This window comes from Microtus ochrogaster, chromosome 7 (genome assembly GCF_000317375.1).
Source record: "Microtus ochrogaster isolate Prairie Vole_2 chromosome 7, MicOch1.0, whole genome shotgun sequence".
NCBI classification, from domain to species: domain Eukaryota; kingdom Metazoa; phylum Chordata; class Mammalia; order Rodentia; family Cricetidae; genus Microtus; species Microtus ochrogaster.
Genome location: NC_022014.1, coordinates 44799417 through 44810828, shown reverse-complemented (window position 1 = coordinate 44810828; position 11412 = coordinate 44799417). Strand labels below are relative to the sequence as shown.

At 43.9% G+C, this 11412-nt stretch overlaps 1 long non-coding RNA gene across 1 annotated transcript; it reads right to left on the bottom strand.

Annotated features, from left to right (window-relative positions):
* Positions 1–5225: 5225 nt before the first annotated feature.
* Positions 5226–10802, bottom strand: LOC113456303. The gene is made up of 3 exons (XR_003377121.1): positions 10664–10802; positions 5770–5917; positions 5226–5556 (listed from the first exon to the last, which is right to left on the bottom strand). It is a non-coding gene; the product is annotated as an uncharacterized LOC113456303 (long non-coding RNA).
* Positions 10803–11412: the final 610 nt, after the last annotated feature.

The following is an 11412-nucleotide window of genomic DNA, read 5'->3' as shown; positions in this document are numbered from 1 at the left end:
GGAGGGGGAAGGAAATGGGAGGCTGGGAGGAGGCGGAAACTTTTTTTTCCTTTTTTTCAATAAAAAAAAAGTAGGAAATGAAAAAACACAACTGGTATTTTAAAAGTTATAAAACTGGTTCGAGACCAGCCTGGTCTACAGAGCTAGTTGTTTCAGGACAGGCTCCAAAAACCACAGAGAAACCCTGTCTCGAAAAACCAAAAAAAAAAAAAAAAAAAAGTTTTAAAACTGTCACATAAATGACCGATGACTCAACAGTTAAGAGCACTTGCTACAGCCAGGCTGTGGTGGCGCATGCCTTTAATCCTAGCACTCTGTGAGTTGGAGGCCAGCCTGGTCTACAGAGTGAGTTCCAGGACAGGCTCCAAAGCTATACAGAGAAACCCTGTCTTGATGGCCAATCTTGGTTGTCAATTTGATTACACCTGGAATCAACTAAACTCTAAGAGCTATAACGGGAAGATCCACCCCAGCTCTGGCAACACCTGGGGGCAGCCCATATAAAAGGATATGGAAGAAGGAAGCTGTTGCTTTTTTCCTGTTTTTAGTGGGATCTCAGAGCCACCCAATAAAGGGATTTATTTTTTCTTGATAAAGGTTACCTTCTACAAATACACAGCTAACATCTTACTTAACAAAAAAAAAGTGTTCTTTTTAAAAATAATTTATTTATTCTTATTTTATGTGCATTGGTGTTTTGCCCGCATGTATGTCTGTGTGAAGATGTCAGATCTTGGAGTTACAGTTGTTAACTGTCATGTGGGTGCTGGGAATTGAACCTGGGTCCTCTGGAATGGCAGTCAGTGCTCTTAACCACTGAGCCATGAAACTATGATTTTAAGAAGTGGAACCAGATGGGATGTCTGCTCTCCCTATCATGTCATGTAGCTCTAGAGAAAGGAGAGGCCACATGAGGAGACAGAAATGAAAACAAATATGACATAGGAAGAGGCAAAGGCCATCACTACTCACAAGTGGCATGAGTGTTTACATAGGAGTCTCAAGATAACTGACAGGAAAACCGTCAGAGTGAATGAGAGTCCAGAAAGGAAGAAAGGTGTGAGACCAAACTAAAAACAATTGATGGCCTTTATTCACACCATAAGCCAGCAACTAAGTAAGAGGAAATGCACAGTAGACAATTGCTGCTAGATTCCTTCCCTTGGGGAGCATAACCAAAGTTTAACCCTCCTCTCAAGGTCCCAATGACACACCTCTGTACTATTCTGCCACAGTTCTTTCTGGGGAACCATGAACTTACTGGGCTTTCAGAGCAAAGATGAGGGGAGTTACTTGCTGGAGTTTGGGTGTCCTCTTCCCCACACAAAAGGCCAGAATAGAAAGCATGCATTAGAAATGAGAGCTTCCTGTAGCCACATAGCTAGAGTGTCCCTCTTCCCCTAGTCTCCCTGGTCTATACACTCCAGTCTCTGTCTGAGACCATGTGCTATTAGGGATGAGTTGCATCCAACAAGAGGCAGGGAGTAGGTGGATACTCAAGTGACCCTCCCTGATCTTCTGTGAGGGGAAACAAACCGTTAACCCCAGATAGGATGATCTTTTGTAGCGAAGCAAAGCTGGAGTTTGTTTGATTTGGAGTGCAGTCCTGTACAACAATAATGTGACAAAATAAGGTATCATTAGCCATAGTAATATTTCAGAGTCAAAGAATTCTCTTAGTAAAGAGTGGGTCAGAGTCCTGAAGAGGAAAATTTAAAACTCTGTGGAAAGACACAAATAGGGCAACAATATGGCTTGGTGATGAAGGTGTTAGCCACCAAACATTAAGAACTGAGTTCAATTCCTAGAAATATACTGTTGTAATAAATCTGCTGGCCTGCCCTGTCACCTGGGTACCCTTTAAGAGACAAGCCCCACCCTCTCCCAATCCCCCCACCCCAAGTCAAGTGGACCCCTCCCCCTCTCTCTAGTCCAGACAGTGTGGTGAGGCGCTCTCTCTCTCTCTCTCTCTCTCTCTCTCTCTCTCTCTCTCTCTCTCTCTCTCTCTCTTCTCTCATTCTCTCTCACTCTCCCTCCCTCTCTCCCACCTCTGTCTCTCTCTGTCCACCACTGCCACCAGAAGGAGAGAACAGTCTCCTAGAGGTTGTCCTTTGGCACTTTGGCACATGTTCCCGCCTACACACACAATAAATGAATACATGTAAAACAATAAACTCATTACCCCCAAAGATAGCCTGAAAAAACAAAGAGAAACCATGGATACTTAACATTGAAAGGTTTTACTTCATCCCAGAATCACCTAGGGAAGTGGTTCTAAATCTGTGGGTCAAGACCCCTTGGGGGTCACATATCAGATATCTTGCATCTTTGTGCCAGACTGCTCTGTCCAGGAAAGCAGCTGAGCTAAGGATCCCATTCCCTATGGGTTCATGGCACAGCAGAGTAAAGCAATTAAACAATTAGAGTCAACGAGATTGTAAAAGAAGATCTATGTTCACGGGAGTACTTGTCTACTGTGCTAGGTGTTTGGTTTCATGCAGGTCCGTGGAAGAAACAGGGTCCCTCTAGGGTGACTTTTAGCCTTTGCTGCTCCCAGTGAACTGACTGTAGCTTTGCAAGAGGCCTATTTATTGTTATACAATTCACATTTTAACAGGTCAGTTTCAACATTCCAAAATCTCTTATCTGAGCTCTCCAAAGGGACACATGCCAAAGCAGTTCCCAGTCACAGGACATCTTAGTTTTTTGGGTTCTACCACAACCAAGTTTTGCATAGGCTTTGAATCTTTTAGGAAGCACTCAGGTAAGATGAAATACTTCAAACAGAAGGTAGTAGTCACTGGAGGCAGATCAAAGGCCAGGTGCCAATGCCCCGGAATCAGGCAGCTGCACTGCTCTGCGGGACTCCTGACACACTTGTGTGTGAATGTCATAGTTGTATTCATAACAGGCAGAAAGCAGAGACGACCCGGATAACCACTGACTAACCATGGATGAGTAAAATACAGTGTACAAGATGAGATGATACTAGAGAATAGAAAACAAAGCTACTGTATTAGTCAGGCTTCTCTAGAGCAACAGAATTTACAAAATAAATCTTTCCTATACAGAAAGGGAATTTGTTATAATGACTTACATGCTATGTATGGTCCAGCTAATCCAACAATGGCTGCCAATCAACAGAAGGTCCAAGAATCTAGTATTATTCAGTCCATGAGGCTAGATGTCTCAGCTGGCCTTCGGTCTATACCAGAATCCTGAAGGAGTAGTGCTCTAATGCCAGTGAAGGAATGGACTTGCTAGAGAGTGAGAGCAAGCAGAAGAAAGAGAGCTTCCTCTTCCATCTCCTTCATTGTCAGAGACCATGAGAGTCACAGCAGGTGACAGCTAGTGTTCAGATCTCAACCACCAGAGGCATGGGTCTGATGGAGGATAATTCTGTGTGTGCAAAGCCCACAGGCCCATCGGCTCTGGAAACTGTTGCTCTGGTGAGCAGCTATGGTGTCTCCCCAATAGCCACACTATAGTGTGTGAGTTCATGTGATGTGTATATGCAATCTCATGATTGCACCTCAATCTCATGGGCACTTAGAAACTAAGAAGTCCTGTTCTCTGTCCTTGGCTTACTGGCAGAGCAGTTTGGCCAGACATGTGTCCTTCTGGACAGATCACAGACGGAACTCTCACAGACTTTACTTATGAAATTGCAGGCGTCCGGCCTTGTTATATCACAGTCCTTCAAGAGCTTTAGCACCTATGTTTCCCCAAGCATCCTTCCCCTGCACCTCCCTGCTCTGACTCAAAATAGCAATGAACAGTTTGTACCGGTTTTGATGGAGTAGACTTTTTGCTTAGGTCCTGATATTCAGGTGATAGGAAAAACTGTTAATTGACTAACCATGTCCAGATATTATTAATCACACTTAAGAAATGTAAAATAATGCATGTATTCTTTGCCTTTTCTTTAGATCTCTCAATGGTTTAGTTTTCTTCCTTTGTAACCTGTAGCAGCTCCTTAAGAGACGGCAGAAACCTCCTCACAGCTGCAGCTGCAGTTGCAGTTGGCCACAAACTAGCTGATAAGTTTTGCTACGTATCTTAAATATGTGTGTCCCTGAGAATTTGCCAAGTATTTATATAAATATAGTTATATATAGTTTTATATATATTAGTTACACACACACACACACACACACACACACACACACACACACACACAGTCAGTAGCTGGACTCTGATGACTCCCAAAACTTCATATAGGCTGCCAGCAGGAGATGTGGTCCAGATTAAACTTGGATCTTCCTGCCTTAAAGATTCAGATTACAAGTGGATCTTTTCACTCCAAATGATCTAATTAAGGAAAAAAATCCCTCATAAGTGTGCTCAGTCACTTGGGTTTTAGTTAATTCCAGATACAGTCAAGTTGACAACCAAGACTAGCCATCACAGCTACTGACCTGTGTCAAATGAAAATAAACCTCAGAGCGATGTGACTGAATGACAGAAGCCAGTCACAATGGGTTCTATATTATACAATCAAATTTATATACAAATGCAAGAAATATGTAAAACTATAGAGACAGAAAGTAAAGGTGCAGTAGGTCACACTTGGAATAATTACTTGGGAGGTAGAAAAGCAGGAAATTCAGGAATCATGAACTTCAAACAGCCTGGGCTACATAAGACCCTGACACAATCATGGTCCAAACACCCAAGGTCAAATCTAACCAACGAGGGTGGTACCTGTCGTTCTGGAGACACCTCTCTCTCTCCTGCCCTCTTTCACAGGAATGGAGGCAGTGTCTGTGGTTCTGGAGACACCGCTCTTTCCCACCCTCACTCATAGGTAAGAGAAGGAAGCTGCCACAGTTGCTGCTTCATTTTTGCTTGGACAAAGAAAGGAGTCCTGGAGAAAAGGCATAGCTTGTGAAAACAAGCCACAAAATGAGGGCTGACAACCCAATTGCTGTGACTTACTAAATGGAATGTGCTAAAGCAACGCCCACCAGGATGAAGCACAGGGAGACCTCATGTTTTCATAAATTAGGACATCTGGTCACCTTTCTCAAACACAGACCCCCCCCCTTTTTTCTTTTCTTTCCTTTTCCTTTTCTTTGTGGGTTTGTTTGTTTATTTATTTATTTTTGAGACAGGGTTTCTCTGTGTAGCTTTCAAGCCTGTCTTGGAACTTGCTCTGTAGACCAGGCTGGCCTCAAACTCACAGAGTTACACCTGCCGCTGCTTCCCGAGTGCTGGGATTAAAGGCATGCACCGCCACTGCCTGACTTCCCCGTGGACCTGGAACTTGGTGCTTGCTCCACAAGGACAAACCCTTAAGTAGTGGGGGATGCACTTACCTTGCTTGCTGTGTCTCCATGACGACAGGGCAGTTTGAAGTCTAGACTTTGTCATTTCACACAGAGCACTGAGGATGCACTGCAGTCTTTGGGCAAGGCTTCTAACACTAAGTCTCACAATTTGCTGAGGTTAGTCCACTGAAACAAGTTTTTGCCAAGGCTGAAACTGTCATAAAGTTTGCCCAAATGCTTTAAGCTCAGTTTAATACATGACAACTTCAAGCATTTTTAACACTTGCTGTTGGGAAAGACAGGACATATACAGTTAGTTATATCTTTGGACTGTTCTCTGGGCTCTGTAAAAATTTTCTCTGTATTTTCTCTCTCTCTCTCTCTCTCTCTCTCTCTCTCTCTCTCACACACACACACACACACACACGCGCGCGCGGAGAGAGAAACAAAGAACTGCATAACAGCAAGTTGCTTGCTTTGTGTTTCTGTGTTTATGTACCTTGCACACGCCCTGCAGGATGGAGGCCTTGTTCTATACACAGGAGGTTTCTGTGTCTCCTGCAGGAGCAGAGGGAAAGGGAGACAGCCCAAATGATGGTGATAGGAAAACAGCAGCTCACAGCTCTTCCTCAGAAGGTGTTTTTTGTCTGCAGCATGAAGAAAATGAAAAACATTAGAAAGCCAAGGCAAGCCTTGCACAAGTCTCTTGCTTGTTATAGGGCAGTTCTGACTCACGGGAACAGAGTGGAACTCTGGCTGTTTTTGCATAAACAAAGTCTTGCAAGGTTTTAGACAGGTGCAGCTTATCTTCTCTAAACTAAAGAGAAACTAGATCCACCTGGGAAGAGGAACCCTCAACTGAAGAATTGCTTCCATCAGATTGGCCTGCAGACTTTGGGGGGGCATTTTCTTGACTGATGACTGATTCAGGAGGGACCAGCTCACTGTGGGAGGTGACAGCCCTGACCAAGTGGTCCTGGGCTGTATAAAAAAGGAAGCTGAGCAGCTGTGGGGTAGCAAGCCAGTAAGCTTCCTGACTCCAGGCTCCTGCCTTGAGTTCCTCCCGACATCCCTCAGTGATGGACTGTAAGCTGTAAGATGAACTCTTTCCTCCCTAGCTGATTTTGATCAGTGTTTTATTACAGCAACAGACTCTATACTAGAACAGCCATGAAGAGAGGAAGGAATTCCCACAGGTAGAGCCAAATCCTGGTTTCATACAGGTGTGTGCCTTTGAGTGTGGGGGGCCTGAGGTCATTGTCAGATGTCTTCCTTAATCACTCTGTACCTTATTTTTCTGAGAGCTTCATGAACCTGTAGCTTATAGATGCAGCTAGGCTGGCAGGCCAGCAAGCCCCAGAGATCCTCCTGTCTCTGCCTCCCCAGTGTTGGCTTTTTCATGGGTTCTGGGGATGGAAGTCAGGTTCTCAAGCTTATGGAGCATCAGGGGTATCAGCTGTCAGGGGCCATGATGTCTTAGTCAGTGATCTATTGCTGTGAAAAAGATACCATGACCACATAACATTATAAAAGAAAACATTTAATTTGGGATGGCTTATAGGTTCAGAGGTCTATTTCATCATGGCAGAGAGCATGGTAGCACATATACAGACATATGTTGGAGAAATAACTGAGAGTTCTATACCTGGATTGGCAGGCAGCAGGACGTTAGTGACACTGGGTCTGGCTTGAGCTTCTGTAACCACAAAGCTCACCCTGCTGTGACATTCTTCCTCCAACAAGATCACACCTACTCCAAGAAGGACACACCTCCAATAAAGTCACTCCCTGAGTCTATGGGATGGCTATTTTCATTCAAACCACCACACATGGTTCCTTATTATAGACAGCACAGTTGTCGAGAGTGCTAGGAAGCCAAGGCTGCCTAGAGTCTTGGTGATTTCTGTGGGTCTATATTTGGTCCTAGGTTTTTGGGGACCCAAAAGTTCACTGATTTTCAGCATTCTAGCATTGATTAGTGCTAGAGAATGCCGAGTTTACATCTTTCATATACCATTCAATCAGTGGTAGGTAGCAGGCTAATGGGATGGTTCAGTGGTTCAATTTCTGGGACCCATCTGTTGGAAGGACAGGACAACATGACTCCCAAAAGTCATCCTCTGACCTGCACATGTGTGCTTTGGTGTGCCTCCCAATAAATAAGTGTAATAATTAAAAAAACCCAAAAACAAAACACACACAAAAACAAACTTTACACATTAGGTAGAAACCACAAAAAATGCAGCCATCTTGCCAAAGCTGCTGATCGAATGCAAACAGGCATAAATGTGGTCTTTGCCTTCAAGACACATACTTTAGTGAGGAAATAAGAGCAATCAGTCAAAATGTAGAAAACCATCCTAAATGATAGACAAGGGCCAATGAGATGACTCATCAGGTAAGGGCCCTTGCTGCCAAGTCTGATGATATGAACTTGATCCCTAGGACCCACATTATAGAAGGAAGAGGATGCCTATCTTTTGGTTTGCACGTACAGGCCCTGACACATGTGTGTGTGCGCACACACACATACACACAAATCTAATCTAGATTCTAAAATCCTGTTTAAATTCTGTAGGAACAACTAGCAGGTGGAACTTGCCTCATCATCAAGTCTGAATTCTTGGACTTCTTGTGAGTGTAGCCCATACTTTTGCCCTTCTGCCTGCAGCTCTTCTTACTTCAGCTTCCTTCCGTCCCACTTCCCTTTCTTGGCATGAGAACCGCATTGAGACTTTAGTCTTTCCAGGTTAGGCTTTTTGTTCCTGTTTATGCTTCCGACTCTCACCCGCAAACACCTCACACTTCATTCTGTCTCCTTGCTGGTTGGGGGAGGACTCACACAGACACAAAGATGGCTTCACATCTACTGGAGCCTTGGATTTTGGAAACTTAGTTACTTCTCTGTTGCAGGGAAGAGACACCATACCAAAGCAACTCATAAGTAAGTAAGCAAGCAAAGAAACAAAAGCATTTTAATTGGCATTTTTTTTTTATAGTTTCAGTAAGTTCATGACCATTCTGGTGAAGAGTCAGGCAGGCAGCAAATGGGCAGTCATGACAGAGGAGAAGACTCTGAGACCTTACATCTTATTCCCAAGTTAGAGGCAGAGGAGGAGAAAACTGGAAATGCCATGGGCTTTTGAAACCTCAACGCCCACCTCTGGTGACTCCCCTCTTCCACCAAGACCACACTTCCTAATTCCTCCCAAACAGTTCCACCATCTGAGGATCAAACCTACTGTGGGGCCAATCTCATTCAGACTGCCAAACAAATCTTCCATTCTGTGCAGTGAGTGAGATGCCAGGCAGGCAAGGAATCACCATGTCTTACCTCTCTACTTTTATGATGCTCTTGTGCTCAATACCAGGCTACCAGCCATGTCTTCCTTGTGGGGGGTCCAGTCTCATCTTTAAGGTCTTGCTCCATAAATGACCCCCACAACCTGTCTCCATCCTCTCTCTCATTAAAGTTTAGTGCTGGAACGCTTTCCCTCTAGAGAAAAACGAGCCCCCACCCCTTAAAAGATACCAAGAATAGGAGTAGTCTGTACCTGAGCCATCAAGGATGAATAATGTCATTCTTAAAGTGTCCCCTGGTGAAAGATCTTGCCTTTTATTCTGTCCTGAAGACAGAATCCTTGTCATCTGGAGTGAGAAGTAGCTGCTCATCAAAGGCATGCTCACCTCAAGGCAGCCTCTCTGAGCAAGGCGCCCTTGGAGAGCTGCAGGGTGGCCCTGTCCCTGAGTTCTGTCAGCTTGACTGAGTGACAGAATCACCTGTGCAGACAGAGCTCTTCAGACCCCACAGGCTGTTCCTACAGAAGCAGGCTTGAGCACTCATGGGCCTTGACTACCTGAGCTGGGACACTGAGTTCTCTAGGATGTCACATGCTCAGGGACTCTAGGTCCCATTAGAAAGCTTGGACTGAAACACAAAACGAATACATTTGGGCGACATGAAGGATTAAAAAAACATGTTTACTTAATTTATTTAACGTATTTTAATTTGACATAAAATAAGTATTTATTTTTGTACTATTTATTAGGAGTGGGGACATAGTCCCTGGTAAGGCACCTGCACAGCATGCTCGAGGCCCAGGCTTCACTCTCAACAACACAAACAGCACACAGAGCATTTTTCTGATATCTTTCTCAATAAGGGATAAATTACTAAAGTATTGGCCAAGGGCCAATGACACAGCTCAGTGGGTAAAGGCTCTTGTTTGTGTGAGCCTGGGTACCTGAAATTGATCACTAGAATCTATATATTAATGATTTATCTTTTCAGTGTTGTGTTGTTAAATTTAATTTTAATTTGGGCATGGTAGCTCATATCTTTAAAATCAGCACTAGAGAGGCAGAGGCAGGCAGATCTCTGTGAGTTCAAGGTCAGTCTGACCTACATAGTAAGTTCCAGGAGAGCCACTATATTGAGTGACCTTGTGTTTAAAAAAACAAAAAGATATATATGTATATACATATATACACATATGAATATATTTGATTTATATGAGTAAGTGTCTACATGCATGTACATGGTATACCATATATATGCCTGTTGTCCATGGTGGCCAGAAGAAGACATCAGATTTTCTGAAACCGCAATCATGGAAGGTTGTGAGGAGCCATATGGAGGTTGGGATCTGAATTCAGGTCCTCTGTGAGAGTAGCTAGTGTTTTTAGCCAGTGAACCATCTCTCCAGTCCCAACTTAGTTTTTAATAAGAACACATTAAGTTAGATGACTTAAGTAGTTGGTGGGAACATGTGTTAGAAGTTTCTCACATCATAGTAGACCGTAACTCTGGACCCAGCTATACTTTTTAAGACATGGCTTTAGTAAACTAAGTTCACCAGCTTAGCTCTTCCTAAAAGGTCTCACAACCCCTCAAAATAGCACCACCAGCTGGGTACAAGTGTTCAAAGCCCAAGCTTGTGGAGGATGTGTCAGTTCAAAACCATAGCAAGGTTGATGACATATTGCCCCAGAATTTCTATCAGCTCAAAGACCATTAGGAAAAGCATTTATAGACAGAAGTCTAAGTGAGGCACAGTGGCATATGCCCATAAACCCTGCACACTGGAGGCCGATGTGGGAGGATCACTTGAGCCCATGGTTTTGAGACCAGCCTAGATAACATATTGGAAACCTTATCTCTAAACATAAATAAATGAAAAAAAAACTAACTCAAAAGCATGCTTTTTAAAAATTTCTTATTACCCAGAAGAGAAGAGGGCTTTCTGACCCATCTTGTGCAGTATCACTTAGAGAAGTGTTGAGTAGAATAATTCTTTGTCAAATAACAGCTGTTTAGCAATTCATGAGAACACAGGGGAAAAAAGAAGCTTGCTGCCAGAAATAGACGTAATAATGAGGGGAAAAACCCTTACCTTTTCTTTGAAACCAGGGTATCATAATGTAGCCCAGGCAGATCTTTAAACGATGATCCTGTCTCCGCATCCTAAATTCTGGGATAGCAGATGTGTACCACCATACTGGGATCCTTGCCTTCACCTTGGACTGTGGAGAGATTCTGTTTTTTTTTTTTTTTTTTTTTTTTTTTTTTTTTAAAGATTTTGTTCTCCATCTTTTCTCATTCCTGGTGTTGTGTGTTGTGTATGCCAGCTCCAATGACCACAGACATTCAGGGCCTCATCGCTCACATGCCTCTCTCCTGAAGATGGTCCTTCTGAAGACATCGCTCATGGAAAAAGACTATATAATAAGTACAGCAGGCTTGTGCAGATGGTGAGGGTTGTCAGAAGGGCCTTGGGCTGTTGCTTCTGCCCACAGAGCGAGCTCAGGGCATTCAGGCAGCTCAGTGTTTGCTTCAGGAGGACCTGAATGTCTGGAAGCAGACCCCAAGAATAAAAGCCAGTGTAGCAGCTGTTCACTCACAGCAGGGTATGCTGGGGAGAACTGCAGTTATAATCTGGGGTTCCTGAGAAGGCATGCCATCGGAAAGACAGCTCAGCACCTGGTTTGAGGGGAGGAAAGAGAATCTTCCAGATATGCTGCTCTGTATTACTCCTGAGCCAGAAGCTCCTGCTTGTCATGTGACACGGCCTTCAGTTGTCCAAGCAACAGCTGAGCTTCGGACTTAGGTCCCATCGTATTTTCCAGCACAGGTCACCCTGGC